A 22,441-nucleotide genomic window follows, 5' to 3' on the forward strand; every position below is an offset into this window, starting at 1 on the left:
ATGAAGCAGTTTTATCACAGACAAGCAGCAAGGGATAAAAGAAGCCTAGGATTCTTTGCAAGGCTCATGAAAGCTGCGTGTGGTAGACAGAGTCTCATCTGCAATGCCCCACTTGCAACTGCCGCTGAGGAACCCAGAAGGTAGCCTCTTCTGTGTTTTATACATGGGGAAACAGTAATCACTGAGCTAAAATGTTGGAGACAGGCTGTTCCTAGAGGGAACACAGAGCCAGGGCCCTCCTTATCTCATGATGCTGCTTTCTAGCACATTCTACATTACTCTTGACAATTATAAATGGGAAAAGAAGGAAAATGAGTCTGTCCAAGACCACCAGGGGAACTATGCTGCATTGGTTCTTGCCTTGTAGTTCTCTTTTCAACATAATGACTTCTTCAAGACCAGCCATAGAATCTCTTCTCTCTTCTTTCTCCCCTCTCCCCTACACCTTCTATCCACCCTCTCTCCCCAAATCCCTCTGACTTCCCCTTTTTCTAATATCTAAGCCCTGTTTTACAGAGTACACCCAGTTAGGTCAAACCAACCCAAGACTTTTTCCAGTTTGATAACTCAGAGCCAACTACTTACATCCCCCATATCTCTTTACTTGGCCCTGATTATAACCGAATCATAAGAGTGACATCAGGTCCCACCTACACTCAAGAGGAGGATTACACAAGGGTGTACCCCAGGAGGTGTGAATCTTTGGACCACCATAAAAGTCTGCCACAATTCCATTGTGTTAAAAGATCCAGAATCAGAGATTAAATCATATTGGATATATTGTGAACAAGAAATTTTTCCCAATTTCCTAAGGTGCCATGTTTAACCATTTTGCATGGGTTAGTATATTACAGTATATTGTGGCTAGAGGTAGAGCATTTATCTGGGTGGATTCTAACGATTTCAAATTTCAAGCTGAGTATTTCTGAACCCTCCAAGAAAACCATATCCTTTTATTAGGCTTTCTTATATAATCAGAGCCATGGATATGGTTATATGGTGTGGGGTGGTAACTTGTTTTTAATACAGTAATCATAAAGTATTGAAGGCCCACTCTAGGCTCAATGCACACGTGCCATTAATTTTCTCCAGATCTCACATCATCGGCACTCAATTGCCAACACGATCTCCACTTTACAGAAAGGAAAGAGAATGCCAGAGAGGCAAGACAGTCCACCCGTGCCTCCCCAGTCTTTAAAATGGCAGAGCCAGGTGAGAGCCCAGCTCTGTGTGCTCGTCATCCTGTCCTGTACCATGATGCCTTCTTCGTCCAACTCAGAACCTTCAAAACTGTCACCTTCTTTCTCAGGCTAATTTCTGCTGAGTGCCAAGTTCCAAATAAGAATTGTACAATTCCTTGGTTTTCTAAAAAAAAAAAAAAAAAAATCACCAGTGCCAGAGGAAATCTCTAAAGGAACACTCCTGGAGAGGGTCAAATGTAAAAGTACACAGTCCATGATAGAGGAACACATTGCACAGACCACAAAGCAGAGTGGCCTAAATGGATGCTTTCTCATAGTTTTTGACCCCTTTAAAATTGTCTTCTCGTTGAGTTTTAATATGTTCTGCATATGGATCCATTGGCAGGTGTGTTTTACAAACCACTATCTGACTAATAAATTTTAACAAACAGAAGATCTTAACTAAAATGTTCAGTTCACCTTTTCCCCCCTTTACTTTATAGCTTCTAGTTAACTTCCAGAAATCTTTGGCTATCCCAAAGTCCTGGAGATACTCTCTTGCCTTTCACATTTAAATGTACAAGCCACCTAAAAACAATTTTCATATATAGCGTGATGTGTGCTGAAAATCCAATTGCCCATATATTTGTCAGCCTGAGCTGGTACCCACTGATTGAAACCATCCTTTCTCTGTTATATAGCAGTGTAGCCTTTCATATAAACCAGGTGACAGTGAGAGGGAGTCTGATTCTGGACTCTCTCTGATTGGTTTGTCTGTCCTTAGAACAAAATGATGATGTTATAAGTCTTATACTGTGTAGTCTTGCAGTTTTCTTCTTATTAAATTCATCTATGCTATCCACAGCATTTCCATTTCCGTATAAATTAACCTACATGGAATATATGTACATTAATTTCCTATAAATTTTCCTATAAATTAATCTAAAGGCCAATTGGGAAAGACTTGATGTCTTTGCAGTATTATATCTTCTGATCCATTGGCATAATATATTCTTTAATTTTCTCTTACGAATATGTGACAGTTTTCAAAGTAAAGGTCTTAAACATAATTCATTAGATTTATCTCTATTCAGTTAATTTCTTATCCTATAAACAACTTCTTTTTTAAATATCAATAACAACTGAGCTATAAATACATTTATAAATTCTAGTAGTTTGTAGCTTCCTCAGACTTTCTAGGTTCACAGTCTATAAACTACAAAGAATGGCAGTTTTCTTTTTCCTTTCTAATCCTTATGGCTTATTGTTATTATTCTCTTTTTGTGCCTTGTTGTATTGCAAAGGTAATAGCAGACATCCTTGCTTTGTTTCCATTCTCAGAGGAAAGCTTCCACCAGGTCAACATTAAATATAATATAGCTTTAAGATTTTTTTGGTAAATATTTTATATCAGACAATTGCAGTGACCTTCTTTTCCTACTGTGCTAAGATTTTTATTTCCATGAATAAGATTTTTAAAAATTATCAAATGCTTTCTCTGCAGCTGTTAAGATGACCATATGATTTTCTTCCTTTTTTCCTGAACATTGGTGGATTTACACTGATTATCAGGTGGTTTCCAACACTTACATTTCTGGAATAAACCCCATTTACTCATGGTGTTATCCTTCTACAGCTCTCTGAGTTTGATTTGCAAGTATTTCTACCAGATTTTTATGTGTATGTTCATGAGAGATACTGGTCTTTCATTTTCATTTCTAATAATGTCCACAGTAGGGTTTGGTCTCACAAAAGCAATGGTAAAGTCTTTCCTTTTCTTCCATTTTATGAAACAGTTCCTGTAAGATTTGTGTTAACAGCTTCCTTAAATGAATGAGAAAATTCACTGTGAAGCCATGTGGTCGTGGAGTTGTGCTATTACTTAAAAAAAAAAAAACATTAATTTCTTTGAAAGATTTTGGACTATTTAGAATTGTGACTTACTCTCATGTCATTTTTGAAATACTTGCAATGAATTTGTCCATTTCATTAGCATATATTCATTGTAAAGAGGGGATTTGTTGTATCAATATTGAATAGCCTTACACTGTGCACTGGTTAAATCGCCCCCTCCACCTTCCCCCTCCCCATCTCATTTAAAGCAGTTACAAGAGGTTTCATAGTTTTATATGTATATGAAGCCCATCAACCATACTCCTTCACCTTCATCTCCTCTCTTCACCCCCCTTCCCACAAGTACCCCTAGCACACTGTATGTATTTTAGTCTTATCTTTCATTATTAATAATGAAGTCAATATCCAAAGGGTTTTCTCAATGTATCCCAGGTGTGACTGTGCTTTACTTTGGTCACTTCAACCCCCTCCGTTACTCTCCCTTTTCCTTCTTTCCCACCCCCCTTCCAGTACATATCGTTCTGCCCTCCAGTACATATCGTTCTGCCCTCTCCCTGTGCAGATGTGAAGTATTTGAGATTGTTGACTACCATTTTCTTTTCCTTTCCCTCCTCTCCCAAGTTCCATAGTGTAGTTCCACTGTTGCCAACATGTTCTACCTATAGTTGTGCATATGATCATGCTTGGTTTTGTCTGTATGTTTATCTTTGGATCTGTCTTTCATATTTGAGAGAAAACATGCTGGCTTTGTCTTTCTGAACCCGGCTTCCTTCATTTAACATGATGTCCTCCAAGTCCATCCATTTACCTTCAAACCACATAGTTTCATTCTTTCTTATGGCCAATAAAACTCCTAATGGCCAGACTTACTGGCGTTAACTTACTGTTTCTGATTGATCATAGAATTTATAGTGATGGCCTCTTTTGAATTTCCAGTGGTGGTAGTCTGTAATTTTCCTTGTATTCATGTATTAATGTTGTTGAGTAGGGACTTACAAATTGTATTACTCTATTCAAAGTACCTACTTTGATCTCTCTTTTTTTTTTCTTGTACATTCATTTCCTGTTTCTTTAATCTCTGCTCTCACCTTTGTTTTACCATTTTTCTCCTTTGGCTTCATAAGATGGAAAAAACTTACATTATTTTATGTTCTTTTGCTATGTGTATAGTTCCACAAAGCAAGTTTTTCTCTATGCAGAACTTTAGCGAAACCCTACAATTTTTATGCACATCTTCCTCATTATTAAATTTAAAACACTTTCTAATTTATTTTATAATTTTTGTTTGGCTTAGAAGTTATTTAGAAATGTATTACTTAATGCCCAAGTTAATGGGGTCTTGCTAATTTTTCACCCTGGGTGGACTCAAACCCCTGGTCTCTCAATCTCAGCCTCCTAAGTATCTAGGATTACAGGCATGAGTCACCAAAATTGGCTATTATTCAGATCTTTTCTATCTTTAATGGTTTTTCTACACTTATTCTACCAGCTATTGAAAAAAGGTATGCATATTAGGACTGGAGGCATGGCTTACATGGTAGAGCACCTGCCTCTCAGGCACAAGGCCCTGAGTTTAAACCCCAGTACTGCCAAAAAATATATATACTAGTTTCCTACTGTGATTATGGGTACTTCTCTTTCTCCTTTCATGCTATCAACTTTTATTTTATATATGTTGAAGCTAATTATTTGGTATATATACAATAAAAATTGTTATACCATCCTGGTATGTAATTTCAGTTGTTTTTAGATGCAGGCCTAATATTCGTAAATTCTGGTGTTTTTGCTAGTCTGATAATGCATTTATTTCACTTGCATGTTCAAGGGCTACCCTAAGCTTTGCAGGTCACACTGGGTCACTATTACACACTTACTCTGTCCCTCCACCAACTTTAGATACCTCTTCCAGATCAAGTTCACTGGGTCCTGATCAATATCATTTTCTTCCTTCTAGTTTGGATTTGTTTACTGTTCCTTCTCTAACTTCTTGAGGTAATTGGTTAATTTGTTCATTCTTAGTTTTTATTTCTATTATAAGCTAAATTTGTTATTAACTTTCTTTGCATTACTATTTTAGCTACATTCCACAAGTTTTGAAATGTAGCATTTTGGTATGCAGTTCCAAAATATTATAATTTTCATTTTGATTCATTCTTGGACCTGTGAATTTTTTCAGAAGTATTTCTTTGTTTTCAAATATGTGAGAAATAGATGCACTATTTCCAGTTACAATTTTATTGTTGCTATGTAGCTTAGTTGTATTGTGATCAGAGAACATGATCTCCTCGATTTGAAATTTATTGAGACCTTTGCTTATAATGACAATACGAATTTTTTTTCATCTTCCATGTGTGCTTGAAAAACAAGTATATAGTCTTCTATTTTGGCTGCATTGTTTTATATGTGTCCATTTGGTTATTATTTTTCTAATCTACATATTTATTAATTTAATGTTATCTAAATTGCTGAGAGATGTATTAAAACCTCCTTTTATGACTGTGCACTTGCCTGTATCTCCTCTCATCTCTATGGATTTTTGTTGTTGTTGTTGTACTAGGGCTTGACCTCAGGGCTTCACACTTGCTTAGCAGGTGCCTTACCACTTGAGCGACTCCACCAGCTCTATTGATTTTTTAAATGTGCACATGTGATTGTATTACTAGATGCAACAGTTAAACTGCCCTCCTCATGAACTGAGCTGCTGAACATGACAAAGGAAGCTTATTTAATGTGGGCTTTGCCTTCAGGTTATTGTATATGGTTTGGAGACAGCTGTGCTAACTTCCTTTAGGTTAAACTTTGCCTGGTGCACTTTTACCTCCAACACTCTTGTATTCCCATGTTTTAGGTGAGTCACTTTTAAACAGAACATCATTCACTTAATCTCAAAATTAGTTGACAATGTTTGTCTTTAACAGATGCACTTATTTTTAATTTAGCTCCTACCTGTCTCTGTTTTGTGTGGGGTTTTTCCCTCTTTATAGGCTTTCTTTTAATTCACTTAAACATTTTTAACCATTTCACATTTCCTTGCTAGTATTGAAGGTATGAACTTCCTATTTTTGTGAGGTTACCCTAAAACATACTGCATTCATATGACTCACATCTCATGCTAATCAAGATCTTAACCTACACTCTGACAACACAAGAGGCCTTATAATAGAGTAATATTTTCATCCCTGCCCCTTATAACTTTATATGCAGTTACTGTCATTTATTTTAGTTCTTTTCCTTTTTGTGACAGAATCGTACTATGTAGCTCAGGCTGGCCTTGACCTTGCAATCCTTCTGCCTCCACCCCTGAGTGTAGTGTGAACCACCACACCAGGCTTCATTTATTTTAATTTTATACTAGTTCTAACTTATTTTAGATTTCTTTTCTTTCTTTCTTTTTCATTCTTTGTCTTTTTTCTTTCTCTCTTTTCTTCTTTTCTTTCCTTCCTTGTTTCTTTTCTTTCTCCTTCCTTCCCTCTTCCTCCCTTCCTTTCTTCCTTCCTTTCTTTCTTCCTTCCTTCCTGCCTGCCTTCTTGACATGGTTTCACTATGTAGCCCAGGCTAAGCTCAAACTCATGACCCTCCTGCCTCAGTGTCCCAAGTTCTAACTGGAATTCTGTAATTCCATATGTATCACCATACCTGGCTGTGTGTGTCTATGTGTGTTTGCTGGAGATGTAACCCAGGGCCTTGCACATGCTAGGCAAGGGCTCTACTACTGAGCTATGTGCCCATCCCCTAATCTATTTTATTTTAGTTTGTACTTTAATCTCATTGGACATTACTTTGGTTAATACAGTCAGCGTTCATTCAGTTTTACCATTTTTGTTTCTCCTCACTTCTTGCACATTATATCTTCCTTCTGTTTGAAATTCATCCTTTAGAATTTCCTAGGGTAAGTGTCTACTGATCTGCTCTTTGTTTCACAATCACTTTTGAAAACTATTTTTGCTGGGCATAGTGTACCTACTAGTTACTTCATTCAGCTCATTGAAGATGTTTTGGTATTGGTATCTATTGGTTTTCTACTGTTTCTTGGAGAGTGAACTGTCTCTATGCTACTCAGTTGAAGATATGCTTATTTACTCAGCATGATGATTTCCAGTTCCATCCATTTTCTGCAAATGACACTTCATTTTTCTTTGTACCTAAGTAATATTCCATGGTGTGTATGTGTGTGTGTGCGTGCATGTGTGTGTATATGTATCATATTTTCTTTATCCATTCAGTGGTTTTTGAGCACCTTATTTGTCTCCACAGTATGGCTATTGTGAATGGATAAACACAGGTATGCAGGTGTTTTTCTTATATATTGATTCACACTCCTTCAAATATATGCCTACAGAGTAATATGGCAGGGTTCTGTTTTTTGATGAACCTCCATACTGATTTCCATAGTGGTTGCACTAGTTTACATTCCTATCAGCAAAATATGAGGGTTCCTTCCCCCCACCCATTCCACCATATCCTCGCAAAATTTGTTGTTTTCTTGATGATAGCTGATCTGACTGGGGTGAGATGGAATCTTAGTGTAGTTTTGATTTGCCTTTCCTTTATGACTAAGGATGTTGAATATGTCTTCATGTACATATTCTACATTTGTATTTCTTCTTAGAACTGCCTGTTTAAATTGTTCATTTATTAATTGGATTATTCTTTCATTTAGTTTTTTTTAACTCTTTGTATATTGTGGATATTAATCCATTACCTGAATAGCTGGCAATGATTTTCTCCCATTCTGTGGGTTGTCTCTTGATTCTAGTAACTTTCATTTGATGTGCAAAACCTTTTTAATTTGATGCAAGCCCATTTGTCAATTCTTGCTCTTATTTCCTGGGCAATTGGAGTCCTATTCAGGAAATAATCACCTGTAGTACATCTTCCAGTTTTCCCTAGTTTTTCTTTTTCTATAGTATTTTCAGTGTTTCAGCCCTTACATTAAGATCTTTGATGCATTTGAGTTGATTTTTGTACAGGGTGGGAGATATGGGCCTCGTTTCAGTCTTCTGCATGTAGAATAAGCAGTCTTCCCAGCACCGCTTGTTAGAGGCTGTCTTTTCTCCAGTGTACATCTTTGGCATGTTTGCTGTAGATCAGATAGCTGTACATGTGTGGCTTTATTGAGAAAAGTTTGCTTTTGTTTTCCTCTGCTCAATTCAATCTAGATAAGACAAATTTTTTTCTCAGCTTCCATGGCTAAACTTCTGTGAGGAGAATGGGTTATCCCTGGTCACATTCGCTACATCTCAGGGTCTCAGGCCTTTTAGAAGATTCTAGTAAAGGGATCAAGCCAGCAAAACATCTTGACCAGTGAGCAGTGCACGGTTTATGTTTATTTTTAACTGATTTATATCCCTTTTTCCTTCTTCTTTCTTTCTTTTCTTTTTTGTTTTATCATTGGGGATTTAGAACATGCTTGGATGTATATTTCAAGGATTGTTTTTATTTTCTCTGATACTTTCAATTTGTCCCCCTCCCACTCATCTTGGGGAGGGAGACTTCTCTCTTTAAATGACTGGACACAATCTTTAATTCAGACTTTCACAGTAGTTCTGCACACATGCACACAAGATGTTACCTTTATTTTTTTGCTAAGTATTATAGAGATATCAAGACTAATTAGATATAGAATAAATAACAAAAGTGAAAGTCACTGAGAGGTTATAGGGATAAGAAACATTTTAAATGTTTTTCAAGGAGTTGTGGTTTTTTGGTAGTTTCTTTGAAATCTATCTTAGTCCTTTTTCTATTACTATAACAACATAGAAAAGAGCAGGTAATTTATAAAGAATAGAAGTGTGTTTGCCTGACAGTTCTGGAGGTTGGGAAGTCCAAGAGCATGATGCCAGCACTTGGTGAACACTTTTTTGCAGTGTGGGAGTTTGAACTCAGGACATCTTTTGCCCAGAGCCAACCTCAAACCACTGTCTTCCTACTTCTGTCTCCCAAGTAGCTGGGATTATAGACATGTGCCACTATGCCTGGCCTGGGGAGGGCTTTCTTGCTGCATCACAATATGGCAGAGGGCATCACATGGCTAAATAAAGTAAGCATGCTAGGTCAGGTCTCTCTTCTACTTCTTATAAAGCCACGAATGCCACCCTGGGTGCCCCATCCTGACCTCATCTAATCCTAATTACAACACAAAGACCCCCCCCCCAAAAAAAACAATCAAAAACAGGTGAATTTGGGAATTAAGTTCCAGCACATGAACTTTTGAGGGGACACGTTCAAATCATACCAACATCTATTAGGTCAGGTCTTTTCTTATATTCCTGGCATGATTCCTTTTCCCAGACCTACTCAACTTTTTTCTCTAAAGACTCTTTCTCTTAACACTATAGCCTAAACAATGAAGGCAATCAAAAACTATAACATATTCAAATGCTGACCCAGTTAGGAGTGCAATTTGTGTTTCTAAAGATCTCAACAGTGCCTTACAAACCCTCAGTATTATGTTAGCTACTTTAATGTCACTGTGACCAAATACCTGAGAAAAACAACTTGAAGGGAAGAATAATTTATTTCAACCTATGGTTTCAGTCTATCATGGTGGTCTGAGCATGACAAAGCAGAAAAGCTTACATGACTACAAGGATGTGGAGAGAAAGAATGCTTACTGTCAGTAGTTTTCCCCTTTTCTCCCTTTTATTCTACCCAGGACCTTAACCTACAGTATTGTGCTAGTCACATTCGGAGTTAGTCAATGCTCTTTGGAAACACCCTCACAGATACGCCCAGAAGTGTGCTTTACTAATATCCTTTGGTGTTTCTCAATCCAGTCAAGTTGACAATCACAATTAACCATCACAAGTTCACCCTTGTCAACTTGATGTCTAAACACATCTCCTTAAACCTTAACATTTTGCCCCTCATCCCCAAAAGGCTCATATTCATCTTATGATGCTAAATGCATTCAGTCTACCTCTATTTTTCAAAAACCCAAGTCTAAAGTCTCCTCTGAGATCCAAAGCAAACTCTTTTTATCTATGAACCCTGTAAAATCAAAAACAAAGTTACCTACACCCAAGACAAAATGACACAGTGCAAGCATTCCCATTTCTAAATGGAGGAACAGGAAAATAGCAAGCAAGGAAGGATCATACCAAAGCAAGACTGAAACCCAGCAGGACAAACACTAAGCTCTGTAGCTCCATGTCTGGCATCTGGGCACACGGTGTCATGATATGAGTTCCAGAAGGCTTGGGCAGCCCCACCCCGATGGCCTTGCCCTTTGCAGCCTGCCTCTATCAGGCTGGCTCCACTCATTGCCACGGCTTTCCTTAGCACATGTTGCATGTTCCTGACATCTCCACCATCCTGGGCAGCCTAAGCTTCAACCTCACAGCTTCCTGCATCAGCCTCTCAGGGGCTTCCTGGAGGAACTCCGACCCTGTCACACATTGTCTGGCATCTTAGACTTTCCTTTCAAACTGAGTGGAAACCTCCATGACCCTATAGCAGCATACCTGCAAAGCCAGCATTGCATGGATGACACCAAGGTAGCTGCCAACTTAAGTGGTGCCTGAGCCCTTTTGGACAATAGCCACATTGACCTCTGAGTGTCTTGGCCACTGAGCACAGTGAAATGAATCCTGGGGAAACAACTTCCTAGGTGTCCCTGTGCAAGCAGGGTACCCCTGAGCTTTCTTCTCAAGGGAACGTCTTTTAAATGAGTTGACGCTTTTATCCCCTTTAGCCTTTATGTGGTGATTGGGTCTTGCTGGTTCCTGAGATGCCTTCAAGACATCTTTCCTATTGGCCCAGTGCATAGTACTTGACTTATTTTTAGTGGCCCTAGACTCTTAAGTAGCCATACTTTCATTGGCCCCAACTTTACTTGCACTTTTCTGGACAAATTCCATGTTTTCCAAACTTTCCATTGTTTTTCTTTTTTGCTTACAGTTCTCACTATAAACTTGACTAAAAGCAGCCAGCAATACACATGTGACTGCTTTGAAATCACTCTGACAAATTAATTAGTCCATCACCTTTAAGCTCAGCCCCCCACAAATTCTTAGGACATGGACAAAATGTAGACAAGTTCTTTGCTGCAATGTAATATGAATGACCTCTAGTCCAATTTCCAATAGGGACCTCATTAGCATCTAAGCCTCATGGACAAGATCTTTATTGTCTCCATTTCTGTCTGCTTTCTGGTTTTCTGAGTACCACCAGAATTATCCATTAAGCTCTGCTTACAGCATCTAGGGTCCTTTGGTCTGCATCTCCAGACTTTTCCAAATTCCTCCTACAGACCAGTTCCAAAGTCTTAAGAACCACATGGTCAAGTTTAGTCCACAGCAACATCCCCACTTTTTGGTACCAGTTTTCTGTCTTTGTTGGCCTTGTAATCACTGGACAGAATGCCTGACATAAAGAGCTGAACAGGAGGATTTATTTTGGTTCATAATTTCAGTCCATCGTGCCAGCGACAGCATGGCAAAACACAGTGAATGCCTGCACTATCTGTTTTTCTTCTCTTCCCCCTTTTATTCCAGGCCTCAGGCTATGGAGTGGTGCCACCCACATTCAGGGCAGGTCTAACCCCCTTATTTATCCTCTCCAGAAATCCCTTCACAGACACGCCCAGAGGTGTCCTTTACTAGGCACTTCTGTATCCAGTCAAGTCAACAATCAAGATTAATTATCACATGTACTAAAGGAGATTTTTTTCCCCAAAATCTCCAGTCCACTGTCAAGCTACACTTTTATGAATTCAATAAAAATATCACAGCAATGTCCATTACTGTAAAAACTGCACACTCCCTGTGGCTTCCTGCACTTGCCTGGTGTGTACACGACCCTCACTTGGAGCAGTGCCATGACTCCAGGTCATGAAAAGAGCTTCCTTTAGGTCTTCCCTCCATGAATATCAAGCAGTTGTTCCTACCCTAAAAAGGACCTTGGTGAGTAAGGGTAGTTTTCAAGACAAAAGGTTTTGGTTCATTCATCCATCCATTGACATATCCGTGAATACTACTCTTTTATTTCACCCAGAATTGGGCCTGTTTTAGCACAACCACGTATATGGTGCCTTGAATATGCTAATGCCTGTTTTAAGTTCTTCCGAGTATTAAACCATAGAATGTTCACTGAGACTCTATTAGATCAGTGCCATTGTTTTCCCCCATTTTCAGAACTGAGAACTAAGATTTGAAGTGCATGCACAAGTTTACACTGTAAGAAGTGGTAACGGTGATATTTGGATCGAAAGACTCTAGCCCCAGGGTCCCTGTACTCACCACTCTGCTGGCTGCCTCATACTTAACTATCGCACACATCCCAGATTCTGCAGTTGTGGGTTTTCCAAAGCCCATTTAATGGTTGACTAATTCATTTTGTCCTCACGGACAACTTGAAATAACTGCATAGAGCTCTGAGTCGAGAAGAATAATTAGGTCTTCTGCCTCCCTTGTGGAAGAGTGGTGATTAGCATGACTGCTGTGGAGAGGGTGATGATTTATTAATGCTGCCCACCGTGGGTGTCAAGGGCTGGGTGTGCAACGCTAGTGAGAAATCATCTATGAGCTTCAGGGCACTGTGCCTCTGAAGAATTTGATTATAACCGAAGCATAAAAATTCCAGACTGGAGACATGGCTTAAGTGGTAGACCACTTGCCTAGTAAGCATGAGGTCCTAAGTGCCACAAACCCCCTATACTAGAAGAAAAAGGTCCAATTGAATCTATAGAAAAGCAGAAAAAATCAGGCAAACTTCTGACTGCATCTGTTAGATCCCCCTAAAGTGTGTTTAACTGAATTCAACCAATCCTTTTAAACTGACTCAAGACAAATGAGTTAATTTGCACAGAATTTGTCTTTGGAACCAGAATAAAATGTCTCCATTCTCTGAAACTGTGGAGCAAACCCATTTCATCTTCAACATTTTCAAATCAACGGGAAAGTTGAAACACTATTACCTATATATTCTGCATCTGAATCACCACTTTTCAGGATTTTGTGGCACTTGTTTTATATATATATATATATATATATATATATATATATATATTTGGAGATAAATGGACAGAGATACAGATACAGATTGATACATATACATATCTATGTATGCACACACAAACACATTTTTTTCTGAACCATTGAATGTGTATCGCAAAGACATCACCCATTGAAGCATCTTACTTTCTAAAAATAAGGACTTTGTTCCATGTTACCAGAAGAATATTATCACTCATATGAAGATTAGCACTACTTTAGTAATGCTAGTTAATAGAGTCTGTATTCACTTGACCCTAAATTTTCCTTTATAGTTTTTTTTTTTCCATTCTAAACCCCAACCAAACCTGCATTGCATTTTTGGTCATTATATACCTCTAGTTTCTTTAAAAAAAAAATTCCTCTGTCCTTTTTGTTTGTTTTTCATGAAAATTACCTTTTTGAAGAGTCACTAGTTGTCTTATACAATGTTCATATATATCCTATTCTTTTTTTTTCTGCAGTGCCAAGGATGGTTGCATAGTAGCCAAGTACTGTACCACTGGCCTACTCTCCCCAGTCCCATACCCTATTCTTGAATGACCCAATTGGAATAATTCCCTACTCCCTCCCTCATGACTAGATTTAGGGGCCATGGGACCCTGGCTCACCCTGCGGATGTGTCATCAGGAAAAGAGGCTGGAACAAGGGGAGACCTAAGCAGCAGACCTTGCCACTCTGAAGAGTAAGGGGCCTGCTGCACCTGGACACTGAAACTCCAGAAATTGAGGCTGGGGGAGAGGCAGAACCAAAAAGGGAAGGAATTAAAGAGAGCATGAAGGGAGGGAAGGATGTGGGAGAGACAGAAATGGTAAATATATGCTCAATATACAGACCCATTAGATGCTGGTGTAGGTACAGGTCCCAAGACAGAGAAGAACCTTCCCTTCACTCCCACAGAGGAAGACTGAGTCAAAGCCTCCCAGAAGTCAGAGTCAGAGGAATAAGCACTGTGTAAAACATATATTTCAACATCTAAGAGTATCATTCTGGTGAATATTTGGATATACAATGTATTTTTAAATGCTGCCTTCATGTGATAGAATGAAAATAATTACCAAGTTCAGATAATTATTTTACCTCCAGGTAAAAGGGACTTTCACTTGATCTTTACTGCTTTTTTGTTTTGGTTTTGGTTTTGGTTTTTTTTTTCCTTTAAAATTCAAAAGGAATGAGCTGGAGCAAAGATGGCAGAGGGCTAACAACCATTAGGTTCCAGGTGATGGGTATATTGATCTTGGTGCCTCATAAATCTTCATGGGGAAAATAAAATGATAGGAGGGAGAGAGAGAGAGAAAAAGTGAGTGATCCCTATTTCTTGGAAACTTTGTGAAAAGGTGGGCATATGACTTCATACACACGTAGATTCAAGCTCTAGTTCTGTTCTTTATTAAGGAATATGTTTTTTGAAATCACATAGGATCAGAGAAGTTAACATTTGCTTGCCACAAACTAGCCATATCCAACTGCATTAGACCAGCCTTGTTCATGATCTGATTTTGCCTGGAATGCGTAATGGCCCCTGACAGGATTTAGTACATCATAGGCAAGTATATTTGCTCTCTCTGAGCCTCTGCTTCCTTCTCTATAAAATAGGAATGTGTACCTACTCCCCCCACCCACATAGATGTGGTTGATTTATTGCCAGTCCTGCAGTGAGCAAGAAGTCACGCTAACCCAGCCAGCGAGCACTTAAACCATGAATTCATCATCCCTCACACTCCTCTGAAAATAGGAGAATTCCTGGCTGGTCTGGCAGCTCAAGGACCTAAACACCAACCCCCTGTCTTCCCTCTAGGAATCAGTATGAGCTCCATCGGGGACATGGTGTGGCTGTAGCTGCATCAGGTGACACACCTTCACCTGACAAGGTGCTTTAGTAAGAGCTACACTCTCCTGCACCTGCCCCTGTAGATATCCTCTCACATCTCATGGGCCAGGTGACAGTGCTCGGCCATGCCAACACCAGTCCCCAGCAAAGGAAATGAAGTTACAGATGGTGCCAACCAGTCAGTATTCACTCCATGGGAACAGGGAAGGGACAGCTCCATCATAAAAATGGGAGGCGAAAACCATGGCTTTCAACAACTGCAAGGTCTGCACATAAATTCAATTCAGACTACTTGCCTCCCTAGCACATTCTCTTTCCCACTTTCCTCCACTCCCACCCTGGACCCCTGACTAGTGCCAGAAGCAGCTGATACCCGTTCACAGATGAACAGGATCGCCTGCTTTCTGATTAAAAGTGTCAGGCTTGCAGAAGCAGCTGATACCATTCACAGATGAACAGGATCGCCTGCTTTCTGATTAAAAGTGTTAGGCTTAAGTTATGGAAACAGCCAAGATGCCCCAGCACTGACGAATGGATTAAGAAAATGTGGTATCTATACACAATGGAATTTTATGCAGCCATGAAGAAGAACAAAATGTTATCATTCGCTGGTAAATGGATGGAATTGGAGAACATCATTCTGAGTGAGGTTAGCCTGGCTCAAAAAACCAAAAATCGTATGTTCTCCCTCATATGTAGACATTAGATCAAGGGCAAACACAACAAGGGGATTGGACTATGAGCACATGATAAAAGCGAGAGCACACAAGGGAGGGGTGAGGATAGGTAAGACACCTAAAAAACTAGCTAGCATTTGTTGCCCTTAACGCAGAGAAACTAAAGCAGATACCTTAAATGCAACTGAGGCCAATAGGAAAAGGGGAACAGGTACTAGAGAAAAGGTTAGATCAAAAAGAATTAACCTAGAAGGTAACACCCATGCACAGGAAATCAATGTGAGTCAATGCCCTGTATAGCTATCCTTATCTCAACCAGCAAAAACCCTTGTTCCTTCCTATTATTGCTTATACTCTCTCTACAACAAAATTAGAAATAAGGGCAAAATAGTTTCTGCTGGGTATTGAGGGGGGGGAGAGGGAGGGGGCGGAGTGGGTGGTAAGGGAGGGGGTGGGGGCAGGGGGGAGAAATGAACCAAGCCTTGTATGCACATATGAATAATAAAAGAAAAATGAAAAAAAAAAGTGTCAGGCTTGCAGGTGTCACAGATACTCTGTTGGGTTTTATGTCTCTGTAAGCAAGAATCTTGTAATTTTCTTTCACTTTATAGCAATGTAGTTTTAATGTCTCCTGGCCTGAATGCTTACTTTTTTTTAAAAAAAAAGGCTTTTTAAAAGTCAGGTGAGACAGCTTGCTATGTCACAGCCTAGAGAAACAGAAGTTACTAAGTGATTGCATGTTATTTCCAATTTCATCTCTAACAGGCCATTGATAGTACTGTTAATTAAGGGTCTTAATTGCATTTCTCATTTAGCTTCAATAAGATGATTTGCAGGTGGTAAGAATATGCCCATTGTTAGCATAAGCATTAGCATCTTCATATCGCTTTAATTTTGTAGTGTTAATTTTAGTACATGTTTCACTTAGAATTAAGGAAATCATCACTTTATATCAATAAAGCCACTTATCATTACAACAGAATTACTGAGATTTAACCACAAAGCACTGGGAAGCAGATAGGGATCCAGTTTATACAAAGCACTGACAAGGCTTATTATATTAAACTTTGCTAACATGGTGATATATTAGGCAATCACTCATGCCTCTAAACTGAGTATACTTTTGAGAGCCTTAATTTGCATGCACTGTTTTGCAGTATTTATCCTTCATATTTCACTATTTCTATTTTAAAAGCAGTAACACCTTTTTTTAAAATTAATTCTCAATAATGAGAGATGGAATGAAGAAATGTAAATAAGTGATGTCCATCCAATTGTTCAAATCCTATTAGTATTATCTCTTTATTTTATAAAAAATTTTAAATTGACATATAGTTTCACAGCTTCTTACAAATATCTGTGATATTCTCACTTGATTGAAATTCACAGAGCTGAAGGTCCTAAGAGGTGACTGTTATATTTCATTCCTTAAGTAAAATACATATGTACATATATTTATTTATATGTATCACTAGTGGTTTCTCACACTTGATTCATAAACTCAGTTCATACATAACCATACATACATAGCACACATACATGAACATGTAAAAACATACCTACATGAACACATGTGAAATTAAGACCAGGTGTTCATGGCTCACACCTATAATCATAGCAACTTGGGAGGCAGAGATGAAGAGGATCAAGGTTCAAAACCAGCCCAGGCATATAGTTTGGGAACCCCTACCTTAAAAATACCCAACACAAAAAAGGACTGGCGGAATGGCTCAAGTGGTAGAGCACTTGCCTAGCAAGCATGAGGCTCTGAGTTCAAACCCTAATACCCCCCCAAAAAAATAAACATATGTAAAATTAATTTGTAAACATGAGCCAAAAAGCATCATGGAAAATGGTGTTTATGTCCCTTACACTGCACATAAAGTGATGTTTTCAACGGAGCCAGAGAGACACATTGCTCTGAAAAGCATGCATAAGTACCAATACTGCTGTCGTCCACGTAGATGGCCTCCAAGGCCTCGTCCTGGAGACAGCTTTGCCTCGGTCCTGTGTGGTTCACACCATGCCCCATGTCTCCCACCTTTGGGTTTCCACCTCTTGTGGGTGAAGTTCATCCCCTAGGAGCTTCCTGAGAAAGGATGAATGAGGATGTCTTGATCCAGATTCTCAAGAAAATAGAGCCTGAGGTCACTGTTAATGCTGATTATTTCCAAAATGAAATCCCACATTTGAAGCAAATGCTTTTGGGGAGATTGTTACAAATGTTCTTGTTCAAGTCCTGTTTTCATTTCTCTTGAGCAAGTACCCAAGAGAGGAATCGTTGGCTTTCAGTTGGATTTGAGTGTACCCCCTAGAGTTTACGTGTTAGAAGCTTGGTCTCTTTAAGAGGTGGGGCCTAGGGGAAGGTAGTTAAGGCATTGAGGGAGAAGGAGTGCAGTTACCACAGGACCCTGGCTAGTTCCCATGAAAGAAACTTGTTAAGGAAGAGCAAGTCTGACCCTAACTCCCTCCAGCTTCCTGCCTCACCACTGAGTGCTCCTCCCTGCCATCCAGCTGTGAGGCACTCAGCAGAAAGCAAACAGATGTAACTGCCTGATCTTGACATTTAGCCCCTAAAACTGTGAGCTGAATAAATCCTTTTGTTTATACAGTACCTAGCCTCAGGGAAATTGTAATAGTAATAGAAAAGACTAATACAGATTCACTAGAAAACAGCACCCCAAATTACTATTAGGTGCTGATTTCTGAGGCAATCTCAGGTTTGTTAGCAACTGGCTTTACTGACAGATAAGGCTGCTATGAATATGCTTGGACAAGTCTTCTGTTTTCATTTCTCTTGGGTAAATACCCAAGAATGGAATTTCTGGGTCATGTAGTATATGTATGTTTAACCTCAGTAGAAATTGCCAAAAGATTTTCCAAAATCATTGTGCCATTCTCCTTTCCCAACAGCAAAATATGAATGTTCTAGTTGTCATATATCCCTGGCATCTACCATTGCCAGTCTTTTTGAGTTTATTGCTCTAGTGGGTGTGAAGTGATTACTGCTTGTGGTTTAAATTTGCATTACTTTGATGACTATTAACATTGATCACCTAATCATGTCTTTTTGGACATCTGTAATTCCTTTGTAGTGAAATATCTTTTTTTAAGTGTTTTGCCTATTTTTATTAGCTTAGTTGTCTGATTGTTATGGATTTGTAGGAGTTTCCAGTATAGCCAGCTCTAAGTCCTTTCACATCTCGTGAGTACGTTCTCCCATTCTGAGCTTATCTTTTCATTTTATAATGCTGTCTTTGAATGGACAGAATTATTTTTTACTCTGATGAAGTCAAATGCAGTAATTTTTGTGCCTATCCCAATAATACTCTACTCCTGTAGACACTGTATACTGTTCTGTTTAGGTCTATGAATATTTGTAAGTTTAGTTTCATTTTTACATGTATGTCTATGATTCAGCTCAAATTAATTTGTGTTTATGACACAAAGTAGGTATTGTAGGTCTTCTCCATTCATCCATTAATTCTAGCACCATTTCTTTTTTTTTAATTTTTATTTTATTCTTATGTGCATACAATGTTTGGGTTTGGGTCATTTCTCCTCCCTTCCCTCACCCCTCCCTTACCCCCGTGCCCCCTCCTTCTCCCCCCAACCCCCTCGCTACCCGGCAGAAACTATTTTGCCCTTATCTCTAATTTTGTTGAAGAGAGAGTATAAGCAGTAATAGGAAGGAACAAGGGTTTTTGCTAGTTGAGATAAGGATAGCTATACAGGGAGTTGGCATGCATTAATTTCCTGTGTGTGGGTGTTACCTCCTAGGTTAATTCTTTGTGATCTAACCTTTTCTCTAGTTCCTGGTCCCCTTCTCCTATTGGCCTCACATGCTTTAAAGTATCTGCTTTAGTTTCTCTGGGTTGAGGGCAACAAATGCTATCTAGTTTTTTAGGTGTCTTACCTATCCTCATATCTCCCTTGTGTGCTCTCGCTTTACCATGTGATGAAAGTCCAATCCCCTTGTTGTGTTTGCCCTTGATCTAATGTCCACATATGAGGGAGAACATACAATTTTTGGTCTTTTGGGCCAGGCTAACCTCACTCAGAATGATGTTCTCCAATTCCATCCATTTACCAGCGAATGATAACATTTCGTTCTTCTTCATGGCTGCATAAAATTCCACTGTGTATAGATACCACATTTTCTTGATCCATTCATCAGTGGTGGGGCATCTTGGCTGTTTCCATAACTTGGCTATTGTGAATAGTGCTGCAATAAACATGGGTGTGCAGGTGCCTCTGGAGTAACCTGTGTCACAGTCTTTGGGTATATCCCCAAGAGTGGTATTGCTGGATCATATGGTAGATCAATGTTTAGATTTTTAAGTAGCCTCCAAATTTTTTTCCAGAGTGATTGTACTAGTTTACATTCCCACCAGCAGTGTAAGAGGGTTCCTTTTTCCCTGCATCCTCGCCAACACCTGTTGTTAGTGGTGTTGCTAATGATGGCTATTCTAACAGGGGTGAGGTGGAATCTTAGTGTGGTTTTAATTTGCATTTCCTTTATCTAGCACTATTTCTTGAAAAAATAGTTTCATTTCTCCATTGCAAGCCCTTGGAACCTTTTGGAAAACCACTTGGCCATAATTGTGGGTCTGTTCTGGTCTCTATAATTGATTTGTCTTTTTTACACCAACACTACAATGTCTTGATTGCTATCACATTATAACAAGTTATGAAATCAATGACTTAGGTGCTCTGACTTTGTTCAAGATTATATTGACTATTCACCTTTTCAATATATTTGGCATTTTTTCTAGAACTCTGAGAAATATATGTCTGTTATTTGAACTGCCCAGTCTGTAGCAGCTATACCTATAGAGTACAAGCTGATTAAGACTGGTATATATTAGGAAGAGATGAAGGAGGTATGGTCAGTGTCTTAGTCCATCCAGGCTGAGATAACTAAATGCCTTAGTCTGGGTGGTTTATCAACAGCAAGGTTGTATCTACAGTCAGAACTTGTTTTTGCAGCTAATTTTTAGAAGGCCACCCAACACTCAATCATATCAGGTACACATAGATCTTAGAGAATGTGGAAACACCACTGAAGATCTCCACTATCAGCCCCATGAGTGGCTCTTTAATAAAAGGCATATGGTTGTCAGCCTGAAGATGGTCTAGGAAGCCAAAAACACGGCAGGGATTCATTTTAAGTGTTATAATGATGTAGCCAGTGTTGGCTAATTGGACCAGAACTACAGCTCTGTTGCCTGAGAAAGTTTCAGCAAAAGTGAGGCAGTGCCAACAGCCCTGACAGTCTGTCTGCCAGGAAGAAAAAGGAGCAGCATCTCAAGAGTCCTTGAGATGTGTCCTCCTCCACTATGAGGCAGTGTTCAACACATGTGGCATGCAGTAACAACCTCTGCATCAGGCCCTGGACCCCTTTACTCTCTACCCCCTCCATGATAGTAGAGTGCTGCCGTGTGCAGGATTTAGAGGTCTAGGCAGCAGTAGAGGCATCTGGGAGGTGTAGACTCTACAAGCTACTGGAGGCTGGTCAGTCTCATTAACACAAGTGACCCAGACATTTGGATCAGCAGCTGCAATTTTCTGTCCCAGCTCACGGGCCCAAAGGAGGACATCTTTAATCTACCAGTCTGTAGTTTTCCAAGTAGCAGACTAAATTGCTAGGTCATTGACAATAGCCTGAGGATCAGTAAACATGTAACAAGCCCCATCAAGAGGGTTGGCCAGAGTTATAAGAGCAGCTTTGAGTCCTGTGCAGGTTCACCTTCAGAGCTGGCCTAGAGCTAAACAGTCACCACAGCCCAGTGGACACCACCGGTTTGCAGTTTCACAAAGGCATCAGTGAATCATGTCTAGCATGTAGAGGACTCTGTGTATAGAGAGCCCCACAGAGTCAGCAGTTCCATGTTGGGCAGCAGTGTGGGGATAAAGTCTCCCCAAAAAGCCTTAGTTGCCACTTTTTCACATAATTCCAAGATGCTGTGGGGACCAAGCCTGCATGGATATGTCATGTCCATTTGACAGTGATGGGCTTATGAGTCTCTCTCAGGAATAATCATGACAACAATTACAAATGAAGTATTTAGCAAATTGAACCCATCAATGCATTACAACAAGTTGGACTTATTACAAATGTTACATGTTGAATTAATATCCAAAAATAATGCATTGACAATCAGCTACCTCCACGTTAAATGAGGACCTAATAACAAATCTACCTGTCTGCCTGCCCCAGTGAGAAAAGGGAGAAATAGAGAAGTCTCCTTACAAAGAACAGCTAAATGCTGCTGAGGTACAGAGAATTAAAGGGGCTAAGAAACTCAACGTAGGGTAAGCCTGCATCTGCAGCTGCCTTAACCCTGGGGAGGGGGCTATAAAATCTAGGTAGAGGGACATGCTTAACAAAACTTGGGAGACTCCAGGCATGCACCTGGTATTATCTGTGAAAAGCTTTTCCTGGCTTTTTTCCTGAGGCCCTTTGATGAACACAGGGTGAGTAGCTAAAACCCTCATCAGAAAGCTTTGGAAAGTGCAATAGAGCTGGAACCACCATCAGCAGGGCCCACAGAGTATAATGAGCTCTATGCTCTCAGAAAGAGATGCCATCTTCTCTGTGACAGATGGAACATTTGTTCACTGTCCACCAAAGGAAATAAAATGTCTCCCTCCAAGATAGAAGTTAGGCAGATTTGCCTGTAGCCACTATAAAGGTTTAGGGTTTAATAAGTTTGGGGTTCCTTAAGCATGAACCTGCCTTCTGTCCACCTGTGCCAGCTTTCACAGCACCTCTGTGATGTTTGGGGAAGGAAGAGAATGAACATAAACAATATGATGCTTGTGTTGTGTTGTTGTTGTGTTGCAAGTAATGGCATCCTTTGTCTCTAACACAAGAGTCTCATGTCTTCATGCAGTGTGCATCAA

General features: G+C 39.5%; 1 protein-coding gene across 4 annotated transcripts in view; it reads left to right on the plus strand.

Annotated features, from left to right (window-relative positions):
- The window catches only part of Otud7a (OTU deubiquitinase 7A), a 339,117-nt gene that overhangs the window by 266,120 nt on the left and 50,556 nt on the right, over positions 1 to 22,441 (plus strand). The window lies entirely within an intron of this gene.

This window comes from Castor canadensis, chromosome 19 (genome assembly GCF_047511655.1).
Source record: "Castor canadensis chromosome 19, mCasCan1.hap1v2, whole genome shotgun sequence".
NCBI classification, from domain to species: domain Eukaryota; kingdom Metazoa; phylum Chordata; class Mammalia; order Rodentia; family Castoridae; genus Castor; species Castor canadensis.